Source organism: Furipterus horrens, unplaced genomic scaffold (genome assembly GCF_987537825.1).
Source record: "Furipterus horrens unplaced genomic scaffold, mFurHor1.1.pri manual_scaffold_15, whole genome shotgun sequence".
In the NCBI taxonomy this organism is placed as follows: domain Eukaryota; kingdom Metazoa; phylum Chordata; class Mammalia; order Chiroptera; family Furipteridae; genus Furipterus; species Furipterus horrens.
Genome location: NW_028327185.1, coordinates 1765169 through 1783149, shown reverse-complemented (window position 1 = coordinate 1783149; position 17981 = coordinate 1765169). Strand labels below are relative to the sequence as shown.

General features: G+C 49.5%; 1 long non-coding RNA gene across 1 annotated transcript in view; it reads right to left on the bottom strand.

Annotated features, from left to right (window-relative positions):
• LOC149992291 (uncharacterized) overlaps positions 1-17981 on the bottom strand; it is a 50945-nt gene that overhangs the window by 15302 nt on the left and 17662 nt on the right. The window contains exon 2 of the long non-coding RNA XR_016508302.1: positions 4464-4609. This is a non-coding gene — a long non-coding RNA (uncharacterized LOC149992291). The remainder of the gene's footprint in view (positions 1-4463; positions 4610-17981) is intronic.

Sequence of the window (17981 nt, the reverse complement as noted above, 5' to 3'; positions counted from 1 at the left end):
AGGCTTCTTGTCTGTCGAGTTCTTGGGAAGAGGAGCAGAGGAACGATCGTAGATAAACCATGGAGAGAAGCTTGGGCAGGAACGGAGTCTGGGGACGTCTCGAAGAGCACACTCTACACTGAACACGTGGAAACTGGGACTGTGACCTGAGGCACAGAGGGATGCCACCGAGGGCCATCCCTGCAGGTGGCTCCGATTGTGACAAGTTATTCTTCTGTGCGAGGACACTGTGCTCTCCAGTGTCCACACCTCGGGAGCTGCCAGAGGAGTCTCCCAACAATCAGGGCTCTGAGGAATGTGGCGTTAACTTCCTGCCATAGGACAGGCAGGCGTCACAGCTGCTCCTGTGACAGAGTCTCCAGATGTCAGGGCCGCACGGATTGTGAGGCAATTGCAGGCAGGAAGGAAAGGATACAATTTTGTTATCACAAGATTACCCTCCCCACTGAACTCCACGGCTCCGGAACTGACATCAGCGCTTCGGGGGGGGGGGGGGGGGACACACACGTGAGCGGGAGGTCGTGGCAGGGATGGGGAGTCTCCTGCTGCCTCCGTGGGAAAGCATCGGCCACGGTACTGAGGTGCGTAGGAGAGAATCTCCTGGGACTTAGCGCAGCACCTGTGAGTGCTGAGACCCGTTATCAGCTAAGGCTGGTCTTGCAAAGACAAGAACCGGATAATGAGGCTTAACGCTCCGTGTTCCAGACCTGTCGCGGGCCTGAGGCACAAAAAGGAAACACAATGTTTGGTCACAGATGTACAGAGCGGCAGCTCTCTGTGAGGCTGTCTCTGCCTGTTCGTGTCTGCGCACAGCCAACGGGGGGCTGACTTCCCATATTAAACCCAGAACAGCTTCTCTGTCAGCTCCCCCCAAAAGCCGACGAGGTATCAAAAACTTGACAAGCTTGCATTCCAAAGCTGGAATCAAGGAGCCATATTTCCATAGGAGGATTTTTAACACTACACAGTTGGGGCCTATTTCCCTGACAAAACCAGTAAATATTTATTCACAGGTTATTGAGACTAATTGAAAAAGTTCAGTGGAACAAGTTTTTGCTTTTCTGGGATTTTCAATTACTTATCGCTGAGTACAGGGCCTTGGTTTAAGGTCCTTTGTAAGTGAACAGAACAGCGGGTGCCTTGGTTCGCCTACAAACCAGGATCGTGTCTGAGAAGAGGTCCATTCTGGATTCGTCCTCCCAACCGCGAAGACCTCTCCTCTCCTTCACATCGGGAACCCCATCCCACTCAAACACGAGGCTGTCCGTGGGCTTCGTGAGCAGCGGACGATACTGTTTACTGACTCAGGCTGAGCTAATGGCGGCCCACTAATTAGCCACAGATCACAGGTGCGCCTCTAAGCCACGTCTCCCTCATTCTGTCAGATTTTGGAGTCAGGACAAGAATGTCACACCTGCCTTGTTAAACCCAGCCTCTTATTTCAGACTAAGGAACACCCAGTTGCACAATCCCAGAGAGTACCCGTCGCACTACCATCTGTCCCCACAGTGCCACCAGCAGATGGCCAATGCACAGTTCTATGGCCACAGGTCACAGACTTGAACATCTCTGAGAACATTCATATATAGAGAATCCTGAATGATTGATTCAGTATATTAGATGTTCTGTGGTTTAATGACATCTTGAATTTCACAAGACCTTCCCAAAGTTTAAATGAAGAATTGAACTAGTAGGGCCTTGCAGTACATTTAAAAGCCATAAAGTCTCTCAGCACAAGAGCTGTTGCACACTTTGGGAGGGGGAACACCAAGGTGGGAGAAAGATTACTTTCTTTTCTGGCAGGTGAAGAAAGGATGATGAAGAAAACCTATGAACAAAATACTGATAGGATAAGAAAATGACACATGAGCATTTTTTAAACAGGGGCAGATGGACTTGGTCTTCCCAGGTACCCGCGGGGAAGCCATGCATGCTCATGTGTGCCAAGACAAGAAAGTCTTCACGATTTAATGCGTCTGAATCATTCACGTAGGTTTGTCGTTGTTAAAGCCAAATAAAGCTAAGACGTCCTGGTTTAACAACGGTCACGGGTAGAAGAATAATGCCTCAAGCCATGTAGTATTTTTTCTATGGTCTAAATCTTAAGATTCCTTCACTCCTGGATATTTCTCTTGCCTCCTAGACTTCCATGTGGCCATTATTTTTCCCTTCCTTTCAGTATATCCACACACACACACACACACACACACACACACACACATCAAGCTAGTATCTTCTCTATTATCTCATTGTTAGTCAAAAAAATAGTTGCCAGTCTGTACTTCAGATGCATGGTTTTTAGCCCACTTTACGGATGAGTTCCCAGGTCCCCTGCAGACTTTTTCCTCCCGTCGTCAGCATGTTGTGGACCATCTCAGGAGGTCAGTGTCCAGGTAAAGCCAGAACTTATGGAAAGCTCTAGGGCTGCTCTGGGGCTATAATTAGTTCCGTGAACGGTCACTAGTGGGGCCTTGTTGTTCTCTGCTGCAAATGCTACCTCTGAAAGCAGGTCAATACCTTTAACTACGATCCGCAGGGAAGCTGTCCATGCCCAGTCAAAGGCAAACATCGTTCGCCTTAACTTACCCGGTTTACGTTGCACGGTTTCAAACATGGCACAAAATGTGAGCGCACATTCGATGTCCCTTGAAACGTGTGTATTTCAAAGCCGCATTGAATACATTTGGGGAGGAATGCCCACTGTGTGTCCTGCAGAAACATTTGCATTATGAAGCTGCTCTTCATTTAGTACATGAGCCCTCAACGCAAAACTTCTGTTGAAGTTACTACAAAAACCCGACGGGACGGGTGGGGGCTTCTCGGCCAGGGGCACTGTCTGGAGGTAGCAGTGTGTGGGGGGGGGAGGGGCAGGGGGGCAGATGCTACAGGGAGCAGTGAGTTGAGAGAGGCTGAGGATGCTGGGAAAAGCCGTTCAATCACAGGAAAGCTCCCACACCCGATTCTCTGGTCCAAAATGTCAACACGCCTCTGTGGAGAAACCCTGGCCCAGGCATTTCAATGGAACGATAGTTAGATTTTATCGCATATATCTTTTAACGATTCTATCGCATCTCAAACATTCCTAACCAGTTTCTGCGAAAATATGTTCTTTGTCTAAATATATGCAGAACTAGAAGCACACACCCACAGGCAGAAAGACGGAGAACAGGGTATTTGGGGGGCTTCCTTTTCATCATTTCAATGAGAGCTGTGTTACGGAATCCCTACGCTCCCTGTCAGCTCGGTGACCCTGCTGGTTTCAATGAAAATAAAGGATAAGGCCGGATCTGGAATGCGAGGGCCCCAGGTCACAGTGACAGCTATGCAAGCAGGACAGGCGCCGGGGTCTCATCGTTTGAGTGGCGGTCCTGTTACTGCGATTGGTCCTCATATCGCTCCGTCCGCACGCTGGCCTTCTGACACCCATAGGTGCGCACCTGTTCTTCAAAATCATCCCGGGCGGGGCCTGCTGACCATCTACAGCCACCGTGTGTTCAAACAGGAGCGAGTCTCAGGTGAGTGACTAACCCTCCCCACGGACCTGCAGGCAGGAGCCAAGCAACTCAGGTCAAAACAAAAAAAAATAGGTGGGAGGAAGGAGAGTAATATACTGAACTGTCAAAGACAGGTGGGCTCAAATGGACGGGGACGGGGTGCAAGGACAGTGGCCTGCTCCCCTGGTACAATCTGAGGTCCCTTCCGCCCAGGCTCAGCGGAGCAGCCCCACGTGCACCCGCCCGAGTCCAGCCGCGGTTCGGCTGCCAGCGCAGAAAGAGAAATTACAGCTTCCAACCCTTCAATTCCGCCCTCTTACCTATAATCCTCCCGTTCCAGTCTGTCTGACCCCTCCACGAAACTGTTTCTTTTCTTTCTTAAAAAAATTAGTGTGGCTTTGGGGGACCGCTTACACATGCTTTACATGCAGAAACCTAAGACGTCCCTGGAAACACACAGTGAGGAAAAACGCCCTGCGGAGACCATGAAATGGCACCGAAGAGCCACAGGAAAGTGTCTTGTTGTCAAGACTGTCACGCGTGTTATTCACAGCCATCGCTTCCTGCAGGTCTTTCTTGAAAAGCTGCTCAGATTATCTGCAGATCTGACCGAAGGGTGTTCCCAAGGTGGACGCGCCTCCTCCCACACATGGGCTGTGTGCGTGGACCCGACAGAGAGCTTCGTGGTTTCCTTGTGTAGTTAAGGAGCGCGAGACGAGAGCTATTATCTGGAGACAGCGCTGCACTCCGTGGCACGGAGATGCTTATTGTAACGGCCCTGGGGACGCGGGCGGAACGACCCCTGGCTCCCAGTGTCCTCTAGCGTGTGTTTACGTGTCTTCCGGAAGCCTGGCCTCAGTGACATGGCGAACACTCCATGACAAAGACAAGGGAGAGGGACGGGGGGGCAGAGATGGTGAGGGAGCGAACCAAGCATTTCAATGGAACCAAGAGAGGGGTCAGACATACCTGCGTCCTTCCCACGTTTCGGGCACAGCACCCTCTTCTTTGGAGACAAAACACCTCTCTTCACATTTGTGGGACTGTCATCAAAGATGTAGGTGAAACTGCCTTTGGTTTCTTTGATGGATGGGCAGGTGATCTTGCCAACACCCCTGTTCAAAACAAAAAGAGAGATATTAAGTGAAACTCAGGCCATGCTAAGCAAATGAGCCAAAACGGAATTTTATCCTCTTATGGAGATGTTTGCCAATCCAGCCATCCACAGAGGTCTTCCCACCTTTCCTCTCCGAAATGTTTTCCTTTCTAGGGCTACACATTTGGCCCCAGAAAACATTCTTTTGGGTTCACCCCACATAAAATAAGTCTTGTCAAATAACAACCCGAGATCAAGGAAAAGATGAAGCAAATAGTTTTGGCTACCTCCAGAATACTAATTAATTATAAGAATTTGTTTTTACTTGGATGTATCTCCCATGCGTAAAATGATTTGAAATTATTAAATCATACTAGTGCATTTGTTAACTAAATCTTGATTTCATTCCCAAACACATTAAGTATATTCGCTTTGCTTTTTGTCATTTAATTTCTCTAAAGAGACTAATTAATATATCTGGATTATACTAGCTGTCTTCACATCATTATTCTAGTCCATGATAGTAGTTGAATTTTCAAAAAGAAAATCTTGAATGTGATGAAGCAACATTTCTCCCTTTCAATTAGACTAAATGAAGGCAAGCAAATGTGTTTCTCTCCTTTTTCACTAATGAATTAGAGGATCCTGGCATTTTGTTAAAAAGTGCTGTATGAGACACTGTTGAGAAAAAGGATTAACGTAAATAAATATGTCAGACACACTTGAAGAAACTCGAAATCACCGAGACGCAGACGCCGTGCTAAGAACTCTGAGACATTCCGCGAAGGTCACAGACCCCCCAAGCAGCCGGCCTGCGCTGGGATGATCCTGTAGCGTGTGACTGAATTATTTTATTGATCTCTCCAGGGACATCCCATCTCTATCAGGGACACCGGATTGCTCTCCAGGTTAAAATGTGAAGTTTTAAAACACCCTGAGAGGTGCGCACGCCTCTCCTCTCTCCCACGCGTACGCGAGCCCTCCGGGGTCAGCCCGGCCTTTGCAGGTCCACGCCCAGCAGCATCCTCTGATTGGCCAAATGCCTCGTGTTAGATGGGGAAGCTGAGGCCCAGAGACTCACTGCAGCATGGGAAACGGGGCCCCAAAGGTTTCTTCGGGCGCCCCACCACGCGCCCTCTTGATGGCAGCTAGGTGAATGCCTTGGGCACTTGGAGTATTTTTAATGCCACGAGTGGTGTATTAACTTTATTAATTAATATCAGACATCTCTTGCTTAAAGTGCCATAGCATATTTTGATCAGGTTGGGAAGGAGAGCCAGAATGGGTCCCCGCGTGAATGCTGCTGTGGGGATGAGCGTGAATGAAACACTCAGGTGGTCGTCGGATTTACCTGAGCCTCATCCTCCTCTGTCACTTGTCCCTGGATTGCTTTTCTTTGTCCCCAGGACTGCCTTTGCACCCGTGGGCCTGGCCTGGTGTGGAGGCTGACCAGACAGTCCTCCCTGGGAGGTGCCAGGAGGGACCGTGGACGCCAAGCGCTGTGGACACGTGGGCTCCAGCCCACACGCGTGGCAGGGCCGAGACGCGAGGGTCGCCTCTCTAACAAAGCCTGGCTCCCTCTCCAGGAACGGTAGCCTGGGGCCGCTGGGAGGGGACTCTTTTATAGGAACCATATAGTCATAAGGATTCAATATTATCTTGCCGAGTCCTTTGACTCAGGAGGGTTGCTTTCAACTTCCCCTCTTCAGTAGGTAGACCCTGAGAAGGGGGCCCGTGTTCATTTTTATGCAACCGTGGTCTGTAATCAACATCTCTCTGCTGAGCTCAAGATCTCCTTTGTCACCAAGTGCTTAAAAAAAAAATCTCGCCACCAAATGTCTTTTTACCGACTGAACAGACTTTCAGGTTCCTCAGCGCCCGTGAGGCTCTGATGCAGTCCCACGCCACGCCGGGCGTCCTCAGACAGGCGGGCACCCGGCAGCTCGGCCCGTGTGCGTCAGCCCTCCGCGCCTTGCGCCGGTGGTGTGCACACGAAATGCATTTTCCCCCAGAAAAATGGGATCTTTGTGTCTTTGTCTGCGGGCGCTGCTCTCTGGCAAGTCCTGGCAGAGCGGGGACTGTCGAGGCACGGGGGGGGAGGGGCCTGGCAGCCCCTCGAAGCCTTTCTGCTGCTGTCGTTTCTGGCCACTCAGCAGTATTCCCAGCTCTCAGAAAGGGGGCCGCCCGGGAGGCGGGGGGGAGGGGGGTGGTGGTGGGGGCTGCTCCTGATGAAAGCCGAGCTCTGAGGACTGCCCCCTGTTAACGACCAAGGAGAGGGCGCAGAGTCTGAGAGACGTCTATTGTGCTCTGATGAAAAAGACTTTTTGGAAATGGCTAATTTACAAAATTGCACATGGTAACATTTTCAGAGCTCAGTGCAGAAAGCCCCTCTCCATATTATGTTACGGGTTTCATTGCTCTTAGCCTGGCAGCGGCCCATGCAAATAGTTTAATTTTCCACCGGTGGCTTCTGGTTCTTTCTGCCCTCATTTCCTCGTAACCTAACTGACAGCCCAATTAAACATCTGAATTTTTTAATCTGGATCTCTCCCCCCGCCCCTGCCCCGTAACTATTTTGCTTTTCTTCTAAAACTTCCAGATGTTCTGGCTCCTTCATGATTTTAATGCATGCATGCAAGGAGAGTTGCTGCTATTTCAAAGACAGAGCAAGATGAACTGACCAGATGTTTCTGTAGGAAAAGCTTTGTAACGCCCCAGTCATCAGGCCGGTGCTGTTCTCTCGTTAGGGTCACCTTCGTACTAGAATATATTTTACTGGCTTTTAGCACTTTACCGCTCGAGTGATCTGTTGGTTAGTGGTTGTGTCCAGGGAAGAAAGTCTCTAACTTGGTTACCTCCATGTCCAGGAATAGGAGTAGAAGTTGCCGGGGTTTTTCATTTCTGTCTTTTAATTTTTATTTTTTTATTTTTCTGTGAGAGGTAAGAAGTTGTAAGCTGTGCAAGACAGCAACGTATTTTAACTCAGTTTCCGGCTTTGTATAAACATGAAGGATTCATCCGTGTCTTGCCTTGAAGTGTCTGGACAAGAGTTAAAAGAGTCTCGCATGCATTTCAAGGAAACCTGTTTCCCATAATTAATAACAGGAAGCGGGGTGCACAGACAAACGTTTGCTGACAACTGAAACAGCCACACACAGAGACGCAGGCGCAGGACAGAGGAGCATGGTACCCTCGTCCCAGAGAGGCGCTTGGAGCCCACGTCGTAGGCACAGCACACACAGCTCCGCGGAAAATGATCATTTCACATTTCAAGGTGATTTCGGCCTATTTAAATACATGCTTGCAGAATGCAATCATTTCTCCCTCCGGTTACTACTCGAAAGTGATCTCAGGCTATGCATACGCTTTAACATTTAGGCAGAAAATCCTTATTTCCTGGAATACAGATTTTCCAGACCACCAAGGGAACATGAAAAAAGACAATCTTTTCTTTATTAAAATATGATTATGAGATTTCTGAAGGCTCCCCTTGCTCCACACTTCTGGAAACGAGGAGGCCACGGAGGACGGTTTTGGTGTGTGTTGTTGCTTTGGGGGTGGGGGTGGAGGGAAGTATATTCATAAGACCTTAGGCAAATTAAATGCAAGTCATTAATTAGACACAAAGGATCACTAGGCAACTTGACCCACTTGTGCTGAAAGCCCCAGCCGGGAAGGAATGTGTCTTTATCTCCCGATCGCATCCTGGAGTGGGGACTGTCTGCCCCGCCCCCACCCTGGGAGCAGCAGACTGACCCTCTCTCCTAGAAGCACAGCTTGCTTGGAATTTGGAGGGTTTTTACAGCGTCTGCTGCTTCCTCTGCAGTGACGTTCGAGGTATGAATGCCTTGCTCCTTCATGTGAAATTTCTTATTACGTTTTAAAGATCATTATCCAAGGGCTGTTAAATGTAGAATGAAGATTAATCAAATGTTTACAGACGGAAAGGAGGACCGGCACAATGGCAAGGGACAGGAAATGCATTTAAGACACACTGGCTCGCAAAGGAAAGGGTGGCTTTTGAGGATTCCAGGGGCGTGAAAAGAACCCTGAACAGCCTCCTTTGGCCAGAGTTGTGGGCTCTCCTGGTAAGGTCCCAGGAAGTGACCTCTCAACGCCGGACAAGTGAGAAGAAACGTGTCCTTGGTCCCAGGACCGGAGGTTTCTGACCGTGTCTAATATATAGCCACACGACTGACCTAGTTGCTGAGAGCCAAATTTATCTTTTTTATTTTTTTCAGCGAAATCTGCAGCAGACACAAATTTAAGGCAGAGGCGTTATACTCAGAGCGGATGAGGTCCAATTAAAAAAATACGTAAATTGCTTCCTGTTTTGTACATACCTACATGCAGAGCTGTAAGCATCAAACACTCTAATTCCAGAAGCTTATATTTGTTGGGGAATTTGGAACCCACCAAATGAATTTAAAAAAACAATTAAAGTAGAAAAAAATATGAGTGTGAGGCTTGTTCATTACATGTGAAAGTAAGACATTAAGGTGTAAATTTTAGTGAGTTTGTGGACAAGCAAAAGTAGGTAAAAACTGAAAGGGATGAAATTCCAAGTGTACTGATCTGGATTTTTGCTAAAGAGAGGGTGGACTCCATATATTGATTATTAGGATTATACTAATCACTCAGAGTAGTTTTGTTTAAACAAAAAAAGACACGTTCATGAACCCTAAATTAAAAAAAAAAAAAAGCCACTACAGCTCTCTTTTTAAAGATCCCGATGAGAAGAAAAGTAAAGCCCAGCCGGTGTAATATTATAATTATACTATTTGCGAATTAGTGCTTTGGAATGCATAAAGTATTTTTCTAAAAATTTTAGGTGAGGATTCTTGGAAGACTTTTAAATATAACCAACACACTTTTAAGCATGAAACATAAGTTTTTATAGAAACGGTGAAGATCGATCAACTTAAAAACCATCATGTTCACAGGCAGATTCCCTGCTACTTGAAGTTGATCTTGAAATGGTTCGTTAGAGGAGCGTGTGGGTTCTCTGAGCTTCCCTGCCCTGTGAAGGGACCCCGAGGCCCCCAGGGTGGCTGTGTGCATTGCTGACATCGGGCATGCTGAGTGGAATTGCCAATTCCTGGCGAGGATGCCCCCGCCCCCACCCTTCTCTGGCTCCATCGGGGCAGCAGGTGCTGGCCTCTGCCTGAGGCGGATGAGGAGACCGTGGCGTTGGAACAGCTGCGGCTCCGCGCACGACTGCACGGTCAGGACGCCGTCTCACGTGGAGGGAAAGTACTAACGAAAAGTCATGTCTTCGACATGGGACCTGGACCCCCGAAACATGATACCCACGAACCTCAGTAGAATACTGGGCACGGACCAACGTGTTGATCAGAGAGTTAAAACATGGAAAGCGAAGTCACGGGCCGGCCTGTGTAACTTTTGGGACAGGCACGGCTGGTGGACGCGGCGGTGTGTGCGCCGTGTGTGACTTTCCCGCCACACGCGTGGTGCTGGGAGGGGTCCCTGTCCTCCCGTCTTCCAGTTCCTGTTTGCTTTGTAGGAACTACCTGGGGAAAAACTGAAAGTCCACCTGCTGACTTGCGCCTTTTATATTTTAATGTTTACTTAGGTATGCATTTATCAATTTTACTTTGTATTTTTATTCATGTATGTATGCATGTACCTATTTCGTCCCTTGTAAATTCTCCCTAAGGGGTATCTTGAAGTGATGATGAAGTGCCAGAATAGGAGTGGCAGCTGGGAGCGCTCTTCCTGGGCCGCCTGGGCGCTCTGCCTGGTACCCAGCGAGCGTGAGCCTGGCCGGGACCCGCAGCCGCGCCTGCCAGGGTGCGCAGGGCACTGCCCGCCACCGGCCAGAGAGCCAAGGAGCCCGCGGGCGGCAGGAGACGCGCACGCGGAGCCCAGCAGTTCCAGCCCGCCCCTCCCCTCCCCTTCACTCCGCACCCCACCCACGCCCGCCCGGTGTCATTCTCAGACCCCACGCTCAGACTGGCCTCTGCCTCTGGGTCCCTTCCCGCCGCTGTGGGGCTCCTGGCGACCCCCGAGTCCCGCGTTCGCGCGCATCTCCCTCTACGCGGGTCCACGCTCCCTCTCCAAGCGCTGCCCCTGCGCCACAGCCCCGCCCTGGCGGCGGAGACCTGCTGCTGCGATAACAGCGCGCCAGCCGCAGGGTCGTTAGGATGGAGGGGCCGCGTGGGCACATCCACGCTGGCACAAGACGGGGCGCGTGCAGCAGCACGGATGAAGGTTTTACGGCGGTGAGTGCACGGCAGGGCGGGCCTGCGCGTGGTCTGCAAATAGCAGGGATGCTGACTCCTCCCTCCCGTACAGCAGGGCAAGCCTGAGCGGTCAAAGTCATCGGTGTGTGTGCGTGTGTGTGTGTGTGTGTGTGCGCGCGTGTGTGTTGCCGCCAGTGAGAGCTCAGTGGTGAACTGTTACTGCCAAGCAGTGAACTATGCTGCTTCCTTCCCTACTACTTCCACGTGCTCCTCCTTCAGAAGAAACCCAGCTTGCTTTGCTAGAGGGGAAATTATGTTTATAAATTTTAATTTCAGAAAGGAAGAGCGTAAGTTTGTTTTGGTGGCCTAAGAGGGAGAGTATATTTTATCCCTACTATATTCAGAAACCGATTTCGTTCTGCTTTACAAAATCTATACATATTTAAGGATAAAGTAGTTTTTTAAACTATAAGTTGCATTTTCAATTTAAATAACACATGTTACTGATGTTGCTCCAAAGAATTCTCAACTTTTTAAGAAACTGCATTTGCTTATGGACCGCTTAGCAAAGCTGAGTATAGACGTCATGGATTTTAGTTGAATTTTACTTGCTTCCAGATAAGAGGTTTATTGGAACTTTAAAAACACGGGACCTGAATTCTCCTTGAAAGGAAACTAGAATGATGAGTACGCAACTTTTAGGAACTGATGCCGCTCGAATCCACGTTTTTATCCCGCATGGGATGCCCTGTCGCTGAGGCTGCAGCTCCCTCCTACTGAAGAGTAAGGAACAGGCAGGTCGGGTTGTGCGCACACACCGCACACAAGTCGGCTCAGCCTGTTTCTGGCGACTCCTTGTCCCCTTGATAAGTGTCTCCTGCTCCTATAAACAGGGCGTGTGTCCTTTTCATAGGCGCACACACTCGTTTAGTAAGATTTTTTATAAGATCCTGTGTCTTCATTGGCTCCCACTTCTCACAGATAGGAATGGAGTTAACCGCCATTAACATCTCTGGGAAAAAGCTTACTAAATAGGAAAACCTCAGATTTTCTTTTTTTTAAAACATGTTTTGCAGTTTTTCTTGTAAATTCTATGTCAATAAGCAGTAATCAAGCCAAGTTGCTATGAGTTTAAATTACAATTTCATATAATAAAAACTTTTGCATTAACAATGGTTGTAAAGCAAAACCATTCAACATTTATTTTTCCTACAACATCATACACAATTTTAATGACCTGCAATGCAGCAAATTCTTTTTTCTAATAATTAGCTCTTACTAAGTTAACTGTGCAGAGTATAAAATGTATTGTTGAAACATTATAAGCAGGGAATTTATTTCTTGGTATTATGTTACAATATTTTCATGGATGACTTCAGGCAGAATTATTTGGTTATAGTCTTAATGCTCTCTAAGAAAATATTTTTAATGCTGATTATTAGTCTCATAAACTTAAATATTTGAGATATTTGTGGTTTTAAGGGACAGTGTGTTCTTTTCTTGTTAATGGGATTAGAAAACTTTGGACCCAGGAACCTAACAAAAGCACCAAATAACCATTCAGTATATTTAGTATATTCGCCAAAAATGGAACAAGCAGAGCTAACTAGAAGACACAAAGGACAATACACGCCAACTTCTACTCTTCGATAATCTTGAAAACATCCAAAACACGCGGTCTGGGTTTCAGCATGCCTGACCCTCCCTGAATCCGGTTTCCGCAAAGAGGGGGCTGCACATCAGGAACTCCGACACAGCGCCCTCCTGCACCCCGCCTCTAGGGGAGCCACGTGCACCCGTGAGAGCACCCTCTAACACAGGAGAAGCCTCTTGCTCCCCTTACCGTCTGTGTGGGAACCTAAGGCTTCCGTTGGAAGAGACGTCAGGCCCATCTACCCGGTGACGCTGTCCCCACGAGCAGAGCATGCCCTCGAATGCTCTTGGTCAAGTGACACCCTGGCCACCCACTAGGGCAGAGCCTGCTCCTTCCTCTGCATCCGGGTCTTTGTCTCATCAACATGCACGGGGTGAATGGCTCTGGCTAGGAGACAGATGAGGTTTCTCGGTCCTGCCCTCCTCTCCCTGTGTGTCCTCCTGTCACGGAGGATTGGCACAGCACCGAGGAACAGAATGAAAAAAATGGCCCGAGAGGAAAAGACCTTCGCCGACATGACAGAACTCATCTGTGAGGGGACGGAAGAAAAGGTGACATCCTCTTTGGACACTTGACAAAATGGTCATTTTTCTCCTTGGAGAGTAAGCGATCAGTGGGAGTCACCAGAAAGCGATCAGCTAGCCTGTCAAGGCCAGCGGCATGCACTTCCTGAGGTCACTGAACTCAACTGATGGTTGGGAGTCAGGCTGCAGAAGGCAGAGGCTCTGGCCAGCTCTGTGTTCTCCCCATGTCTGGGCCAAGGTGTCAATGTGCAATGCCGTGGACTCGCTGAATTTCCAGAGGAAGGGGGTGGGGAAGAGGAAGAAATGAACCCTGGACTCAAGAGGCCGAGCATTTGTGTATGTCAGGTGTGGCCTAACAGGAAAGGTTCTCGGGGAGAAGAGATGACTCACGGGTACGTGAGGGAGAAGACTTTCCGATGCCAAGGTCCCTATTTTCTGATTAAAATACGGCTATTTGCATCATGACCTAGCATTCTAAACATAGCAGCAGAAGACTCTCTAAGAATGCTTAAAACTGTTATTCAAGAACAGAAAGGGAAAGCCCTTCTTATAACCCTCAGTCCCAGTGAAGAGTTGTCTAACACGACCGTATCGTTACAATGAAACCTGGTGGCCCACTCGTTTGTGCTTGCGAGTAAACACACAGGCAATTTAGAAATTTCTCAGAATTAAAAAAAGAAAAAGGTCATTGGCTAATATTCCAGGATAAGTACATACATGCACAGTCAGGACTAGCAATAAACTAACCGTTTTTACTTTCAGAAAGATTGTCAAAAGGTATCGTTAGGCATGCTTTTAATAACACTTAAATGTTAAACACACATATTAAAAGCAGGCAACACAGAGCATATCACTAATGGAATGTAAGGATTCCTCCATATTCGTCCGCCTGAAATTACTCAAAGATGAATTGTTGCATTATTGCTTGGGGCCCACAAAATTCGAAGAATTGCTAAAAATCACCGCATGAGTCTTTTGAATAGCGCATGCCAATGGCGTTTTTATGACGCTACCTAACCATCCAGGCAATACTCAGAAGTTTTCCTGACAAAGTGCTTCACGTAAGGCCTTGTAGACGGACGCTCCTCCTGGGCGTGGGGAAGAAAAATTGCAGGAGGAACGTGTGACAGCCAACGGCAGGGACAGCAGCTTTGGAGCTCTGGGATCTGGCTAGACTTCAGTCCCCGGGTCTCTCTGAAAACGGGGTCCCCACAGAGCAAGAGTCAGGATAACTGCCGCTATAAATACGGTATCACCGAGTCCCCTAGGAAAAGGGACTTGTCTTTAATCTACATCTGGTAGACTCTGACTTTGTAAACACCTTAAAAAATAATTTGACCTTGGTTCTAACTGAAGCTATCGCCAGAAACCAGCCGCTTGTCACCTCGTCCTCTGTGGTGGCACCACGGGGACCCCTAACACAAGGCACCTGCATCTCTAAACGGACCCCATGCTTACTCCTTGCTCACACCCCCACCCCACCCCCAGCCGAAGCTGCCCAGGGCACAGAGCAGACGTCTCAGCAAATCACACCGAGTCTCCCAAACTCTTCCCCAGGTGCCCATCTCACTCGGAATAAGACCCCAGTCTCAACCGTGTCCTTCAAAGGCCCTACATGATGTCCCCACCCCACCCCCTCTGTGTCCCCTGCCACTGACCCCTTGTTCACTCTGCTTTGACGCTGACGGTCTCCTAAGCCTCCTCACCCCAGGCCATTTGCACGTGCTGTGCCTGGTCTGGAAAGCCCTTTTCTGAATATGTACGTTGTTCCAGCCGCCCTTTCACTCCGCTCACACACCACTTACCCTGAGGCCCTCCCTGACAGCTTTATATAACATGCCCTCCTCTGCTTATTGCCCACTTCCTGGTTATGTGTTTACTGTGATCAAGTTCTGTTTACCTTGTCCCCTCAGGGCACTAGACTTAACTACTGGTGCTCAGTACCTATTCATGGGATAAAAGAATGGGCAGCAGTCAGTCCCTGAGGCGGAGAAGCCCTAAACTCCCTTAGGGTTCCATGTTTCTGTATTCCATAGTGGCCTCTTCACCTCATCTTATAACGACACTTCTGTTTTATGTAACTCATTTATTTCTCACATTTTATTCTTTGATGAGCTCTTTATCTGTACTTATTAGTGATTCATACTAGGGGCATATTTCACATTAAGATCTTTAAAAGCAATCATTGTCTTCAACACGGGTCATTTAGTGAGCACAGATTTGTGAAGTCATGGGAATGAGGGGAAATGCAATTTATATAATAAAATTGAGCAACTCCTATATGCGCTCCCTCAATTCCTAGGGCTTTTTTTTTTTTTTTAATAAAGAAAAGTGGGACTGTTTGATTATGGTGGTGTAGACAAAAAAAAACCTTAGTACTCCCAAGATTGCTACAGGTATTTTTGTGCTAAAACTGGCTCTTGGGTTTCTGCAGGGTTTTCCAAGTCCTTGCCCCTCCATTCAGCCTTTCAGCAAGTGCTCGCTCTGCTCCTATTGGACGGAGTTTACCTGCTGAGTGACCGGGATCTGCCCTCATGGATTGGGCTCCCAAGGATGAAAGGCAATAGTAACACAAGGGACGGAGCGGGGTCACTGGAGAAGGGACGAGGTCCAGCCGGAGCAGACGGGGGAGGGGTGCGGGAGAAGGCAGCGTCGGGGCTGAGCTACATTTGCACGTTCCAAGAAGAGCGGGGAAAAGCATTTCAATAGGAGGAAATAACGCAGGCAAACTCGGGAGGTATATGGAAAACAGAACAATGGGTTCACGTAATAATGGGGACCTTGGGCTCTCACTGCTGATCCACTTGACTTCCCTGTATAAGAGCACGCTAACATGCCTATGGCCCCGCTGGCAGTGCACTTGTATGTGCACCTGGTAATATACACTTAAAGAAATAAAAACTTTCTGTTCTTTCTCTAGTTGTATAACATAGAAAAAGAAATTCTCCATAATCAAGGCAGATCAGGATAGTCGCTCAGTGATAACTACATACAGGTACTAGCTTTGAGCCCTTGCAGGGAAAGAAAGGGGGGGGGAGGGACTTACATAAATTTTAAAACCTTCTTCATAGTCAGTTTCATCAGGACACGTACCCCTCACGTCTGGTCACGGTTTACGCGGGTTGACGTGATCGGGTCCTGGCTTACATGGCGAGGTGCGTGCCTCCCTGCACACAGGGACACGGTTTCATGTGCGTGCACACAAGGCAGACGTGCCGAGACCCGCTGGGGTAGAACAGCGCTTGCGTTTTGTTTTTCTCCTGAGAATCAACGTTGATCTCCACGTGCCACTCGCGGCGGCACTAGAACGTCCTCGGTCTGGGCGTTCCCAGCCAACAGCGGCGAACGGAGGGGACGCGCCGCTCCGAACGTTGGCATCGCTCCGCCTCCGCATCGGGAAGCGTCTTTCACGTCAGGCAGGTTCGTTGCAAATGAAAAATGTCACGGTTCCCGTGCAGAGCGGCTTTTGAGCGGCGCGCCGCCGTGACGCAGGGAGCCGCCCCTCGGGGACGGGGCACCTGCTGTGCGACGTCTTCGTGCGGATTCGCGACCTCGGGTTCCTCCGCACGCGCGCGGCAGCCGTCACACGACGTCCCACCTGGAAGGGCCCGATGCCCGCGTGCGCCCCGCTGTGTCAACAGGACGGGGAAGGAGCAAACAAACGCCTGCTGGTTCGGGGTCCTGTGTCCGGAGAGTAGCGCGCGCGGGGCAATACAAGTCGCACCTCGTGCGCGCCCCACCGCTCGGTTTCTGGCAGCGACAGCGTTCCCGCAGCGGAACCGCGGGACCCTTCGGAAATGCAGACCCGGTCCTGCCTCTCGTCTGTATGCGATTCTCAGAGGGCTGCGGATGGTTGGGTGCATGAACCACGTGTTTAGGAACGTGGGTACCAGATACAGGACTCCGGGGCGGGGTGCTGCGCTTCACATTGAGAATGACATGCACCAACGCCCCTGCAAACCCAGGAGGTCCTTGGGAACCCGAAGCTGGCGACCTTCGCCCTCCAGCTGTGCTCTTCCTCGGGCTGTCCCGCCGGTGGGCGCAGCCTGCAGGTTTTGGACTTACCCCCCTCCTCAACCACACGGGCAATCCCTAAAAATAAATCTTGGTCTTTCTCTCTAGCCCTACACACATACACACGCGCGCGCGTGCGCGCTGCTTGTTTCCATGGAGAATCCTGACTGACACAGGAAGACTAAGTGTCTTCAGATTCCCATGGAATGCTACTCAGTCATCAGAAAAGATAAGTACTACCCTTGGCGACAACATGGATGGATCCGAGAATATCACGCTAAGCGAAGTCAGTCAGACGGGAAAAGTTAAGAACCACGTGATTTCATTCATACGTGGGGTACGAAACTGAAACTCATAGACTCAGACAATAGTGGGGGTGCTGCCAGAGGGCAAGGGCGGGGCTCGTGAAGAGTAAAGGAGGCAAATGTGTGGCGACGGAAGACTTGATAGAGGTGGGGGGCCCGTTGTCAAGGTCCAGATCATGTATCCTAGGAATGTACATTTGAAATCTAGATCATCTTACTCCTTAATGTCACCCCAATATATTTAACTAAAAACGTCTCTGGGAATACCGGCTGGCCTCTTCACGTGTGTCCCCCTGTATAGCTCGGCGGTAAATCCTCACACACCACCTCTTCCCTCGGGACAAGGGCAGCAGAAGCCTGTCGGGTGTGCCGCCTCCCCTCCCCCCTCCCAGCCCAGACCAGCATTATCCCCGCACACGGGGCCATCCCCGTGGTCACTGTGCCATCTCTAGACTGCCTTTGCTGAAAGGTGGCGATTGTGATGGCAATTGGCTGGATGCCACAGCTACGAGCCGAGGATCCCGGCCCGAGAAGTTCCAAGGTCAATCCAGTAGGACGGCCGAGAACGGAGGATGGAGAAGGAGGAACATCCCTCCTCAACCTGCTGGGCAAAGCTGCTTCTACTCTGCAAAAACGTGAGTTCATTCCACCTGGCAGGACGACTGGGGTGGAGGTGTTTCCCCTTGCGATG